General features: G+C 34.4%; 1 protein-coding gene across 1 annotated transcript in view; it reads right to left on the bottom strand.

Moving 5' to 3' along the window:
• The window catches only part of LOC124369843, a 337,436-nt gene that overhangs the window by 321,245 nt on the left and 757 nt on the right, over positions 1–15,434 (bottom strand). The gene's annotated exons all lie outside the window — the stretch shown is intronic.

Below are 15,434 nucleotides of genomic sequence, written 5' to 3'. Positions count from 1 at the left end.
GAGAGAAGAGAGAGAGAGAGAGAGAGAGAGAGAGAGAGAGAGAGAGAGAGAGAGAGAGAGAGAGAGAGAGAGAGAGAGAGAGAGAGGAGAGAGAGAGAGAGAGAGGAGAGAGAGAGAGAGAGAGAGAGAGAGAGAGAGAGAGAGAGAGAGAGAGAGAGAGAGAGAGAGAGAGAGAGAGAGAGAGAGAGTAGCGTTTTTAAAGCTACATTGATTTATTTTTTTAATTAAAACTTAAATTAAATAAAAATTTTTGGGATCGAAATATTGGGACTTAATTTTAGATTAGATTGTGAAATGTCAGGGTAAAATCGAACATGTAAACCTTTGGCAAGTTAGCACTGGTAGTTTTAAATTGTTAAGAAGGCAGGTTGACTGCCTTGAATTGATTAGAACTTGTCTTATTGTGAGTATTGTTCTCCTGGTTTGATACAGCTGGACCAATGAGAGAGCTCCACGGATGTCTTGGAAAGGGAAGTATTTAAGCGCACGCTCATAATTTTCGCCCTTCTTTTTGGTTATTTTCGTGAGTAAAGTTAATTGCAGTGCGCCGTATTTCTTAAATTTTTTTTCCGCGAGTGATTTTGAGGTAAGCACCAAATTTATTGTACGTTTTATTGAAAAAGTCATCTTGATCTGATATTAAATTAATTTTGTTGTCTTTTTTATAGGAAAAAATTAAATTCATAGAAACTACAGAGCAATCTGAATAACTTATTCTCGAAGAACAATAGAGCATAATAGAATCATACAAGTTACATTTGGTTCATGCTTGCAAGAGAAGTCAATTAAAATTGAACTTCGTTAATAACTTTAATTGAGATTTGAAAAAGTAGTAATTTATTAATATTTAACTGGAACTGTTTATTGTGAATTATTAATTAAAAATTAATTGAACTTTATAATTGTTAGAGAGAGAGTTGTAACCTGAATTGCAGAGACTTGAAAGTTAAGGTTCAAATAGTGTAAAGAGAAGTTGAAATTTTATTTTGTATTTTGAGTGAACTTAGAAGTGAACATTTTTATTTTAATTATTTCCAAGTGGTATTTCATTTTATTTTAAAACTTTATTATTTTATTTTAGAAGAGAGCTCTGATTTTTAGTTTGATAATTTGATTAATATTTTTATTTCTTGCCAAAGGAATTTTTAAATTTACTAAAAGGTTTGTCAATTCTTTGTGGAAAATAGAGTGATAAAAATTCTGAAACGTTGAACTTATTAATTTGCCAGTTAAAAATAAATCCATTGTTTTCATTTAGAACTGTGATTTTTATTTTAGACAAACCAGATAATATTTAATAGTTAACAATTTTAGTAATACATTGTACTTAATATTCACTAGGATCTTTACTAATCAAAAAATATTTTATATCGTCTTGGATGTATTATTGATGATTTATATATTAATACTCTGGAATATTAAGATCAACAATCCAAGTCGTTATATTGACTGCGCCACTCTGCTTGTAAAGTATCCAGTGAATTTTTAATAAACTTATACAAACTGTTATAAAATTTGTTAGAAAACTTTGGCAAGAACTTGTGTTGTCTAGTTAAGTTGTGATAGTTAAGTTAAATTTATTTAACCTAAAATGGCTCTCAAAGTGGACTTTTTAAGTAAGGACGAATTAATTTATGAACTGTGGTTCCGTGGTGTGGAAACAATTACTGATAGCACTGTAGATAAACTTAGAAAGTTATTGAGACAGGTAGTAGGTCTCAACATTATTGGCAATAAGCTAAATTTGTCTAGTAAAGTAAGTGGCAATGAGGAATATAAACAGTGTGCTGCTATGTATGAAGTGTTAGTTCTTCGAGTGGAAAAGGCAATAAAGGGTTCTAATAATTTGGAAATTTTGCGGTGCCAGGTAAAAATTGCTCATTGGATAAGGCGAATGAACAACCTGAAAGGTCTATTCAAATTAACGGATAACTTGATCAAAGAAATTGATAGAATGTCTGAGGGTTTAGTAGCTCAGGAAGAGTCATTGAAATCAGTAGAATTGGATGAACAATTATGTAGCGAAATAGAACGCCGGCTATCAGAATCTAACCTGGAGACGGAAAATGAAAGTGTAGCACTTGAAAATATTACGAAAGGACCAATACCCGTTAATATGTGTAATGATGTTTTCGTACCTGAGAATCGTTCAATTGTATATAATAAGTTACATAACCCACTTGAAAGGTATCTTAGAATGTTCAAGGTAACGGACGGGTTAAAAGTAAATGAACTATTGGAGTTTTTAAAAGTTGTTAAAACATTAAAAAACGAAACAAAATGTTCTGATCAAGAAATCTTGGAAATTTGCGTGTCTTATTGCCAAGGTCCATTATTGGCAAAAATTTTGGAAGCGAAAGAGTATGGACAACCCGTCAGTGTTGTTCATGAAAATTTGTTAACTACCTTTGTCCCCCTTTGTTATCGCGAGAAATTAAAATTTGAAAAGATCTATCGCCCCCAAAAATTTAATGAAAGCCTGAGTGGTTTTATACTGGATGTTAAGGAATGGGTTAGTATATTAGCCACATCAATGTCAGAGAGGGAAGTAGTAGATATTATTAAAACAGGTTTAAACCCAGACACCCGCAATAAAATGATATTTATGGGAAATCCTACTTCGCTCAAGGAGTTGGATGAAATCTGCATAAGGTGCCAAAATATTGAGTATGCGGATAAGTTGAGGATGGTTCAACAAGGCACCTCAAACCGGGAAAGTAGGCCTATAACTAATCACATTCAATTAGGCCATAACAATCAAGTTGCATGTTTTAAATGTAAGAAAATAGGACATTACGCTAGAGACTGTAGAACTTGGCATGGTAATGAGGTTAGTAATCAACCTAAATTGCCTGTTGAAAGGCCACCCCGTTTCTCCAATATTCCAAAAAACTTGTAAAAGGGGAAGGCTTAGAAAAAGGTAGCTTAGATTCTAACCCTTCCCGTAAACTGGACACTCAAAAAGATTTTAAATATAGTCCCCAACAAAAATCCGGACATATTAATCACATGTGGCAGAAACGCCATGAGGAAAGCCAAAGTACCTTGCCAAGTGTACTAGTAAATATAGAAAACAAAGTTAATGTGAAATTTTTGTTAGACACTGGAAGTACACTAAGTTTAATCAGTGCGAAACTTTATAATCATTTAAGGGAAGCGAATTTAGTTAACAAATTGTTAGAATCTAAGGTACAATGTGTTAGTGCTGGAAACCAAAAATTAAATGTACTAGGAGAATTAAATCTTAAAATTAAAATTGACAACTTATCCTGGAGGGTTAATCTAGTAGTAATTAATAACTTATCACAATGTGGAATTTTAGGGGCTAATTTCATTAAATCAACTGGGTTGTTAATTGATTTAAAAAAACAATGTGTGTAGATTCGATTTTAACTTGAACAAGTCAGTGCATTTAATTCAAAACACTAGTTCTAATGTGTTAAATATAAATCATAATTATAAGATAGGGAGTTCCGAAGCTACACAGCAAGTTTTAGAAATCATTGAAGAGTTTCCTGAAGTTTTTTCTGAACGTCTGGGGAAAACTCTTGATTTCGAGTACAAGATCCAATTAAAGGATGATGGTATAGTCAAACTGCGGCCTTATCCACTTAACCCTCTGAAGATGGTGAGAATGAAGGAAATCATCGGTGAGCTACAAGAACATGATGTTATCGAGCCAAGCCTAAGTGAGTACTCCAGTCCGGCCTTTTTGGTGGGAAAGGAACCGGGAAAAGAAAGGTTGGTGATAAATTATAAGGAATTAAATAATAAGATTGAGGCTGTAAATTTTCCAATTGGGGATCTCCATTCTTTATACCCGCATTTAAGTGGTCACCGCTATTTCAGCATCATAGACTTATCAAAAGCTTATCATCAAATTAGATTAGCTGATGAAAGCCAAAATTTGACAACTTTCTCTGTGCCATTCGGTAGTTATAAATTTAAAAGACTGCCATTTGGACTTCTTGTGGGCAGTGGCGTTTTAACTGCTTATTTAAATTCAGTGCTTGGACACTTAAAATTTAAATGTGTTTTAACATACTTAGATGATATTATAGTATACTCTAAGGGTTTTAAATGAACATTATGCCCTCTTAAGGGAAGTTTTACGCTGTTTGAGGAACCATAACCTGACAGCAAATGTTAATAAAGTTAAATTTTGTTACAAGGAAATAAATTTTCTGGGACACATTGTGAGTGAAAATAAATTGAAAATTGACCCAGAAAGAACTGTAAATATTCAACAGTGTAGGAGACCTAAAAACAAAAGGGACATTGCGCGGTTTATAGGAATGACGTCCTATTTTTCTAAATTTATTGAAAACTATGCGGACATAGCGGCTCCTCTGAACGCTATGAGGAAGAAATGTGCAGTCTTCCGGTGGACCGAAGAGTGTGAAAAATCGTTTGTACAGTTAAAGAATAAGATATCTAATCCCCCTGTGTTAGCTATTCCTGACTTTAATAAAGAGTTCACCTTGCAGTGTGATGCGAGTGACAGGGCAATAGGAGCTTGCTTATTGCAAGAAGATAACAATAAGAACTTAAAACCTGTGGCTTATTACTCGAGAAAATTTACTGAAAATGAAGAGAAACTAAGTACTTACCACAAGGAGGCTCTGGCAGTGGTGTGCTCAATAAACAAATTCAGGGAATTTCTCGAAGTAAGGAAGTTTAACTTGTACACTGATAACTCCGCACTTTCTTGGGTATTGAGCAACCACACTAAACTAGGGAAACTTGGTAGATGGGTGGAAACAATTTTATCAATTCCTTTCACTGTAAAGCACATTAAGGGGAGTGATAATGTGACTGCAGACTGTTTGTCACGGCTGTTTGATGAGAATGATGAGGTTAATGGAGAGGTGTTGAAAGAACTGTCAAATAATTCTGCTGTAAATGTGTGTACAAATAGTGTAGTAAATGTAACTTGTAATGTAAATAACTTCTATCCTTTCTTACCCAAAGATTTAGAATTGGAACAGAATAAGGACAAATTTGTGCAAGAACAGTTAAAAAACATTAGTAGTGATGATGAGCGCAAAGGGTTTTGGGTAGAAAAAAGAATTTTATTTTATACAAATTCGAGATCTAAATCCCCTAAAATAGTTCTCCCCGAATCTATGTTTAAGGCGGTCTTTGATTATTATCATGATAGCCCAAGTGGGGGGCATTTTGGAGTTAATAAAACATTAAGGAAAATTACAGCGGTGTTTTACCATCCTAATCTGAATGAGTTTGTGAAGTCCAATGTAAAAAGGTGTTCTATTTGTCTTAGCAGTAAACCTACTAACTGGAGGGACCGTGGTGAACTGCATGTAAACATTTCGACACGTCCACTACAGAAAATCTACATGGATGTATTTGGACCTCTACCTAGATCTTCAAGACAGAATGAATACATCTTAATCATGGTGGACGACTTCACAAAGTACAATTGGATCGTACCTCTCAAGAAAGTAAATTCAGGTATGGTGTTGCAAGCTTTAGAGAGTAATATTTTTAAAAACTTTGGTTTGCCGGAAATTATTGTGAGCGACAACGCTACTTACTTCACCAGCGAGGAGTTAGGAGCAAATCGTTTCAAATGGGGTGTGAAATTAATCACTACAATCCCGTACAACCCCCAGGGTAACAAATCTGAAAGATATTTAAGAAACTTAAATTCAATTTTGACTTGCTTGTATAGCGATTGCAAAAGGAACTGGGACTCTGATTTAAGTAAAATTCAACAAGCAGTTAACTCGTGTGTGAATGACAGTACTGGGTATAGCGCATATTCTTTAATGTTTAATTTTAAACCTAACAATGAGTTGGATTTAAAGTGGAACTTGAAATCAATTTTTGAAAATTTAGTGCCAAAGGAAAAATGTCAAAAATATGCGGAGGCGTTGGAAAATTTAAATAAACAGTTTATTAAAAATTCGAAGTTAAGGCCCTATAATAGAAACCACCGAAAGTTTAAAATTAATGATGAAGTGTTTTGTAAAATACCTGGACACAGAAATAAATTGGATAGGAAATTTGACGGACCATACAAGATTGTGATTATTATCTCAGAGAACAGTTATATAATACAGCACACCAAGGACTTAAAAATTTTGAAAAGAGTGCATTTACAAGATTTGAGACCCGCTTAAGTGAAATTTTATTGGAACACTTGGACAGTTAAGAACAATTGGACAATTTTTTCTTTCAGCATAAAATTAAAAAAAAAAATCCCCATATTAAAATGTCATAATTGAGTAACCATAGGCCAAGTCAAGGTTTTGTGTTTTCTTTCAGGTATTAAAAGAAAAAGGGGATTTTTATGACATATAAATAAATATTTACATGAAGAGGATAATTTACATGGCCTCAGGACTTTAAAATTAAGAAATGTAGTATTTAATAATAGTGTCTACAACCATTATACTGTCTGATATTAGTATAAAGACATTATATTATTGATGTACTAACATTCCTTCTTGTGTGTCCAATTTCATGTTGTTATTTGTTTATAGTGAATGAATGAGAGAAAGAAATTCAGGTCAACCCCCCCCCCCCTTGTAATCCAATGTAAATAACGTGTTAGTAATTTAAAAAAAAAGGGTCTTAAATATTTTAATAAAGTTTATGAAGGAAAGAATGAGCAATCTTTGAGTTGGATAAAAATTAAAATTTTTTGAAAACGAAACGAGACAAGCTCTGAAATTCCGACATAAATGGTGACAAAGGGGACTTATGTCATTGTAAGAGAGAATGTTCTGTTTATATGTGAAATGCTGTGGAGGTGAGAAACGGAACAGCACTGACACTCCACTAACACTGGTCACACGCTGCGGACCACGCGCGCGGCCCACCGGCGGTTCCAACAACGGGGATGGTGACCTACACTACACGACGGATCCAAGGGACGATACATACGACCGTGAAGACGAGCACTCACTGACTGAGGGAGCTGCTGTCCATACCTAGACGTCGACAGGAGGAGACCGGAAAGGACAAAATTCCTTGGACTGGAAAAGACTGACCTGTTGTAGATAGTAAAATTAGAATTGTGAGGGGAATAGGCTTCGCTATCTCGAGTTATTGACCTACATTCCTTTTATAACGGTCAATCTCTATTTGTTTAACTGTTCTGTCTGTTCTAAAAACATTGGTGGGTAACTAAATGATGTACGTTTTAAAAACATTTTTTTAAATTGCTAATTGGTGTTAAATTTCTTTTATCAACTTCAGGGCCGTATTTAGAAGTAAAGGAGGGGGAGTAATGTAGCGTTTTTAAAGCTACATTGATTTATTTTTTTAATTAAAACTTAAATTAAATAAAAATTTTGGGATCGAAATATTGGGACTTAATTTTAGATTAGATTGTGAAATGTCAGGGTAAAATCGAACATGTAATCCTTTGGCAAGTTAGCACTGGTAGTTTTAAATTGTTAAGAAGGCAGGTTGACTGCCTTGAATTGATTAGAACTTGTCTTATTGTGAGTATTGTTCTCCTGGTTTGATACAGCTGGACCAATGAGAGAGCTCCACGGATGTCTTGGAAAGGGAAGTATTTAAGCGCACGCTCATAATTTTCGCCCTTCTTTTTGGTTATTTTCGTGAGTAAAGTTAATTGCAGTGCGCCGTATTTCTTAAATTTTTTTTCCGCGAGTGATTTTGAGGTAAGCACCAAATTTATTGTACGTTTTATTGAAAAAGTCATCTTGATCTGATATTAAATTAATTTTGTTGTCTTTTTTATAGGAAAAAATTAAATTCATAGAAACTACAGAGCAATCTGAATAACTTATTCTCGAAGAACAATAGAGCATAATAGAATCATACAAGTTACATTTGGTTCATGCTTGCAAGAGAAGTGAATTAAAATTGAACTTCGTTAATAACTTTAATTGAGATTTGAAAAAGTAGTAATTTATTAATATTTAACTGGAACTGTTTATTGTGAATTATTAATTGAAAATTAATTGAACTTTATAATTGTTAGAGAGAGAGTTGTAACCTGAATTGCAGAGACTTGAAAGTTAAGGTTCAAATAGTGTAAAGAGAAGTTGAAATTTTATTTTGTATTTTGAGTGAACTTAGAAGTGAACATTTTTATTTTAATTATTTCCAAGTGGTATTTCATTTTATTTTAAAACTTTATTATTTTATTTTAGAAGAGAGCTCTGATTTTTAGTTTGATAATTTGATTAATATTTTTATTTCTTGCCAAAGGAATTTTTAAATTTACTAAAAGGTTTGTCAATTCTTTGTGGAAAATAGAGTGATAAAAATTCTGAAACGTTGAACTTATTAATTTGCCAGTTAAAAATAAATCCATTGTTTTCATTTAGAACTGTGATTTTTATTTTAGACAAACCAGATAATATTTAATAGTTAACAATTTTAGTAATACATTGTACTTAATATTCACTAGGATCTTTACTAATCAAAAAATATTTTATATCGTCTTGGATGTATTATTGATGATTTATATATTAATACTCTGGAATATTAGGATCAACAATCCAAGTCGTTATATTGACTGCGCCACTCTGCTTGTAAGTATAGAGAGAGGCGAGAGAGGAGAGAGAGAGAGAGAGAGAGAGAGAGAGAGAGAGAGAGAGAGAGAGAGAGAGAGAGAGAGAGAGAGAGAGAGAGAGGAGAGAGAGAGAGAGAGAGAGAGAGAGAGAGAGAGAGGAGAGAGAGAGGAGAGAGAGAGAGAGAGAGAGAGAGAGAGAGAGAGAGAGAGAGAGAGAGAGAGAGAGAGAGAGAGAGAGAGAGGAGAGAGAGAGAGAGAGAGAGAGAGAGAGAGAGAGGAGAGAGAGAGAGAGAGAGAGAGAGAGAGAGAGGAGAGAGAGAGAGAGAGAGAGAGAGAGAGAGAGAGAGAGAGAGAGAGAGAGAGAGAGATGGAAGAAGTGGTAGCATGAAGTCATCTCTGTCAGGCACTACCAAGGTTGGTAGAGGGACAGGTTGACTTATCCCCTATATCGCCCAGCAGTATACCCCGAGCCGCCGGCGTGACGTCAACCGGTGACCTGCGATTTGCCGCCGCGGTCCACTCCCGCCTCCTAACAGTGCATTCGCTTCTGTCTAGCATTAAGGTGTTGTGTTCTCCATATTTGTTGTATGTTGGTGATATTTGTTTATAGTAGTATTTTTTGGAGGGTAACATGTTTGTACTTGATGTGACTATTGCAGTTCGACTAATATCATCATGGTACGTTACAAGTAGTAATTTAAAGAAATATTGAAACTGAAAGTCAGTTTTTAGGTTAATAAATGCCCGGGAAAAGGTGCACTGTTGCTGTCTGTAACAAGAGCCACGCTAAAACAAAGGAAACAGGCGTGGTATATTTTAATTTTCCCAAAGACCCTGAAATAAGGAGTAGATGGGTGTATTTGTGTAAGCGGGCAGGAAAATGGAACCCAGACTCTTATTCCGTATGTTCAGACCATTATTGCTAGAAGACTATGAAAGGGATCTTAAATCAGAGCTGTTGAATTTACCGAGAAAAAAGAAGCTCAAACAATCAGCTGTTCCTTCTAAAAAAATTGACAAATACTTCAGTTTGTGAAAATGTTAAAACTGAGAATGAGATAACGTTACACAGAAAAAAGAGGTACACAAATAGAAATAACGAACAACTTGTAAATTCATTGGCAAGTCCTGAAAAATCTGAAATATTTTCTCCAGACGAACCAGGAGCGGAAAGTAGCGAGTTAACTACTAGTACTCTTTTGCCAAATTTGGAAACAGAATCCAGTAGAAATGAAAAATATATTGCATTATTGGAAGAAAATAAAATTCTAAAGGAAAATCTTTAAAAGAAACAGTATATTTTTAGTGAAAATCTTTTAAAATTCGTAGGCTTACTAATTCACTAATAATATATCGAAGAAGAAAAATTCACGACAGTCGATAAAATCAAAAATAAGAGATAAGCTGAATACTATATTTACAAAATATCAGTTAGATTTATTACTAGGCAATAAAACAGAGTTAAATGGACTAACGAAGATATATATATATATATCTTCGAAGAAAACGTAATTTTCCCTTGCCCAGTTTGTCAACTTTGAACAGATGGATCACTAATATAAATATACGCAAAGCGTTTTTTGACAAAAATTTTCAGTTTAATGGAAGTTGCTGGTGAAACTAAGGAAACATATGAGAAGGTTGCAGTTTTGATGTATGATGAGATGAAAGTGAAGGAAACATACGAATATGACCAGACAAATGACCAAATTATAGGAGCTCACAATAAAAATGTAGGTTATTGTATTAAGACGACTGTTCTCTAATTGGAAACAGCCAATTTTCATCGGTTTTGATACAACCATTTCAAAAGAAATTATATTTAAGGCCATACATAAAGCTCGCACCTCTGGTTATGATGTAGTAGCATGTGTATCAGATATGGGTGGGGGAAACTATAGTTTATGGAACAAACTGAATGTTCATTGAAAAGCCATGGTTTGAAAATCCTGCAGACAAAAACAAAAAAGTGTTTTTCTTTGCCGATACCCCTCATGTACTGAAACTATTGCGGAAACTTAAACCTTAATCTTTGTGCCACAAAATTCAAGAAAAGACTAGGAGACGTTGATTTAGAAAAACGAAAGCTAATAAAAAAGAAAAAAAAAATATGTACATAAATCATTATTGTTCTTCAAATACACATTTATTTTGAAAAAGTGAACGCTTTGTTTTATTTACACATGTTCATGTCTTTTATTAAGTATATTATTAGAACTAATACAAAGTATAATAATTAAAATAATATTCAAAAAGTACACTAAAGACAGTTAAATAGGTCAGAAGAGAGTTGTACAAGACTGGTTGTACAGTAGTAATGGTACAGACGCGGAGTGGCAGAACATCGCGGCTGGTCACCGGGTGACGTCACAGTGAGCGGCAACATGCACCACGTAAACGGCCGGACGCGTCAACCTGTCCCTCTACCAACCTTGAGGCACTACCACCATTGCTGGCCTGGCTGGGGCGGGCGGCATCTGTTTACAGGTACAGGTAGTATTTCACTCGTTAGCAGGACCCCGACCGTATTCAGCTGTGGCGGGCCGCGGAAAAGGTAATTGGTAAGGCCCCACCATCTGCCACCACCTGACCCCGTACAATACAAGTCTGGCGGGGATGGCCCGGGCACAGGTAAAACTATGCGAAACACCGGTCTGAGCACGGGCCTGTTCGTTGCCTCCATATTTTCACTCGACTGGCATCACCTGTTATAACTATGTCGTGTTAAAACTATATTGCGTGTTAGAGAAAAGGGTTACTTGTCTATTTAAGAAGAAAGTGCATTTATATTATAGAAATACTTGTGCTGCATATTTTCAGCTGTTTCCAGTTTAAATATTGAAATAACTTAAGTGTGAAAATATTTGTACATAAAACAGACAATTCATAGCCTAATACAAAAGATGCTATCAAGTTCTTTCAGATTTATGAGAACCGAAATTTGTAACAAAACCAGTACGGCCGTTCCCGCCGTTATGTACTAAATAAAGTAATTTTTTGAAAATTAAAGTAGATCTCAGACGCACTTGATAACTTTCTTATCAAATTGAATATTCATTCAACAGAACACGATTCTATTATTTAAATACGTAATGTCTTATTATATATAAAAGATACTTGTATTATCTAACAATTCAACACGGGAAATTAATATTTGTTTTATTTTTGTTTTGTTTTTTTTTTTAGTTTCTATTATGGATACATTTTTTTAATTCCTCCATCTTTGTAAATGGCTATTATAATGCAATAATTACTTCCAACCCATTTATCTTAACATGGAAATAAGCTGTAGAGATGCACGTAAAATTACAATTTTTAATATGTGGTTAATTAATTTAGGACAGCTGTAACATTTCTTTCGGACGTAACGATTAAGTATTTTAAGTACGCTTAACTCGCTTGGTTTGCGGTTACAACGAGGAACACTTGGTAATATCGCTCGTCCTCGTTGGCTGCTCCAAGGTGACGCGCCATATAATGCATGTACTCGTATGTGTGACTGAAACAGAGATTATTCAGAATATATGTTGAGAAGGGTTGATTCAATGTAAATGTTGGGTATAGCTCTAGTTCTCCTTTGTTTTGGTGCAACGTCTGGAAGGTGACACTGTCGTAGACTTGACTTCTGGAATCTGGCTTGAGTAGGGTGACCAAATCATTCACAGAAGAAACCGGGACAGCTCCAGTGGGGGGTTGAGCACCGCCGTTGGGGGGGGGGGGGTACGGAGTACCCTCCAAGTCATTTAAATGTTTTTGTATTAACATATCACATCTGACCATTTGACCAAAGAATTTGAACGTTGAAAGCTATAACCTTTTAATTTTAAGTAGGGAAAGACAACCCTTCTGAACCCCTCCCGGGTACGGCCTTGGCTTCGAATTATGTACCATTTCCTCCCTCCCCATCATGACCAGGCCGCAAACTAGCCAACTGGTAATTTGTTTTCCTGGATAAGAATTATTCGTAATAAGAACTACTTGATTCATAGTTTATGTCTTTAATTACAATTAATTAATTAGATTCACACAAAACAATGTTTCATGAACTTCCAAGACTCTATGTTCATATAGCAGTGTTTAAAATTTAACTTGTTATCAAATGATAGTATATAATAGATATTAAATAATTGACAACATCATGATTATTACATAACATTGAGTATATATATATATATATATATATATTATATATATATATATATATATATATATATATATATATATCATGGTAGGTATGTAATGGTAAAAATAGCTAAATAGTATAGTTCAAAGTTTAAATATTACATTATACATTACTCAACACAGCTTGATGTGGATTCGTCAGACCGAAATATTTCATTTCGTTTGTGCCAATCGCGTTCGCTGCCGCAATTCGGGCAACGCCCGCCCCGCCACTCCGCGCAGCTAACGTGTTAAACAGAATTCCGGGACTTTTAGGCGTCCCGATAAACATTTTTCGGGACATCGCATAACATGAGTAAAAACCGGGACAATCCCGGTTTTCCGGGACGTTTGGTCACTCTATAAGCCTCATGTTCGTCTGAAGCCATTCAAAATAAGGTCGGCGACGAAGAAACTCAAAATGAAATCTACATCGTGTTAACATCAGATACACACATAGGTTACAAATTATAGTACAATACTGGTGAATATGCTCGTTGTCTCATCAAGTGCACAATTAAGTGCACTACATTGTTTTATACGCGATCTCTAAGAAGGTACGTGCATCCGAATTATAGCGATAGTGAGTGTGATAATTATCGTTACAGCAAGTAGTCATATTTATACTACAGCAAAATTATTTATATTGTAAGTAATAAAACAAATTTTGATTAAATCTGAATTCGATCATTTTTTTAAGGACCTTTTTAGAGTTATAGTACATATTCTGCTAGCATTTACTACAAGCAGCAAAAGCTTACGATTTAAACTCAAAAGTTATGTTACTTATAACCATACAAGTAACTGCAAAGAACTGAATTGCCCACCTTGGCGACTTGCACCAGATGTTTCTGGAAGGGTCGGGTTTGCCCTTAGCCTTTTTGTAACGGCAACAATAGAAACTAATCAAGCCCTTTGCTATCAGTTGGGTCAGCCATAAACTCATCATAAAAAGACAATCGACACATATGGTATACTCCCCCGCAAACAAAAGAATTTGTTTTCACTATTTTAGAAATGTCGTGTATGGAAACAAACAACAGGATCCCTGAGGCACACAACAGGTTTCAGGTATGCCTGGCCGCGGTGTGGATAAGGTAATTTAGATTTTTATCAAGGAAAAGGGTCAATTTTCTATTTGAGCTAAACTTACAAAACTATGGTTAAACGTTTATGAATAAAATATCTTTATTACAGAAATCTTTGTACATACTTTGTAACGGTCAACTAATGTTTTAAAGCCATGAGTCAGCTGATATTAGATTTTAAGTTAATATCAGTTCAAAACACGTTACTTGTTCTGGTTGGTTATTAGTTATTAATTTTAGGTTTGTTGGGTTTGCAAGCTCTATATAAATATAACAGTTACAACTATAAAACGTTCACAACTTGTATTGATAAAACGAGTAAACATGCTAAACAGACTAAACGGGCACTTTCTTATAAAATGTATTTACCACTTTAGATTTTATGAATATGTATCTAATTTTGTATATGGTTTGTAATTACCTGTAAATAAATATAAGACATGTTATTGTTTCCATATATAATTTGTATTTAGCAATAAACGTTTTCGTAAATTTCAAAAGTAATAAATAATTTATCATATTCCTTAATGGAATATTTTAGAGCATTCAGTATGATACAAAACAGAACAAAATTTATTAATTTAACTCGAGAAATCAATGGTTTGCAAAACCGGCCTATTTCCCCTTGGCGCTTTTCAGTATGCCACGTCATCAAGGCGCGCAAATGGTTACAGTTGTCATATTCGAATATTGATAACACAGGGTAATTAATATCAGTATAGTAATCCACCCTTCGTGGCTGTACTGATTAGCCCAATACTCTGTGTTGAATAATACTTTTATGGTTTCCTGACTTCAGTCGAAATTAGAGTACTTCAAAAGGTAGTCTATAAATTCCTTTCACAAGTAAAAAGAGATTAGGTTTTGTATTTCTTAGTAATTTTCAGGTCTTCACAGCACATACAAGTTAGTATGTTTCATTCCGATCAATTTATTACACTTCTTCGGTAAAAAAAAGTAATAGTCTTGCTACAAAGTGAAGTTGTTCGACGTGCAGCCATCTTGATTTATTCTCCTCAACAACAATGTTTCACTTCAAATACTTTTGTGACCTTATTTTTAACATTTGTTTATTTCTTGTTTTGAAAAGATCCGATTTTTTTAAATTTTATACGTTTGCTAAAAGTATTCATTTACAAGGAAAACTAAAATGCGTTTGGATACATATATAATTATTCACCATGCCTTTAAAACGAGACATCTGCCATATTTCTGCAATAAAAAGGCGTGAAAGTGTTCGAAGTGATGCACGATGGGGAAATCCCTGGTTTAAGGAATTTTTTTTCCTGTGCCAGAATACTTTGTTATTGGAGTGTGAATCTCTGGGACATCTCTTCCCTACCCACGAACCTCAGTTGCCTTGAACATTTGGACTCAACATACAGATGTTCAATTGTTCGTAGTGTGTGTGGGGTTTCCCCACCCTAGCGTGTTGTTGGGTTGCGTTTTTGTGGACCTTTATATTGTTTTACCGACTACCGTGATTTTCTGTCCCAAGTTATTATTAAAGTAGAAAGAGAAGAAATTTGTATTAGAAATGTAATTCTTAAATTAGAGAACTAAAGTGCAGGAGATGATTTTGATGTTAGAAAAATAGTATAGATGTGAGGGAATCTTCTCCTGCGCATATTGTTGTTGTACTAATCATAACGGACATTTACATGGTAAAG

The sequence above is a fragment of the Homalodisca vitripennis genome, chromosome X (genome assembly GCF_021130785.1).
Source record: "Homalodisca vitripennis isolate AUS2020 chromosome X, UT_GWSS_2.1, whole genome shotgun sequence".
NCBI lineage: Eukaryota > Metazoa > Arthropoda > Insecta > Hemiptera > Cicadellidae > Homalodisca > Homalodisca vitripennis.
Note: the sequence above shows the minus strand (reverse complement) of the source record. Positions and strands in the feature narration are given on the sequence as shown.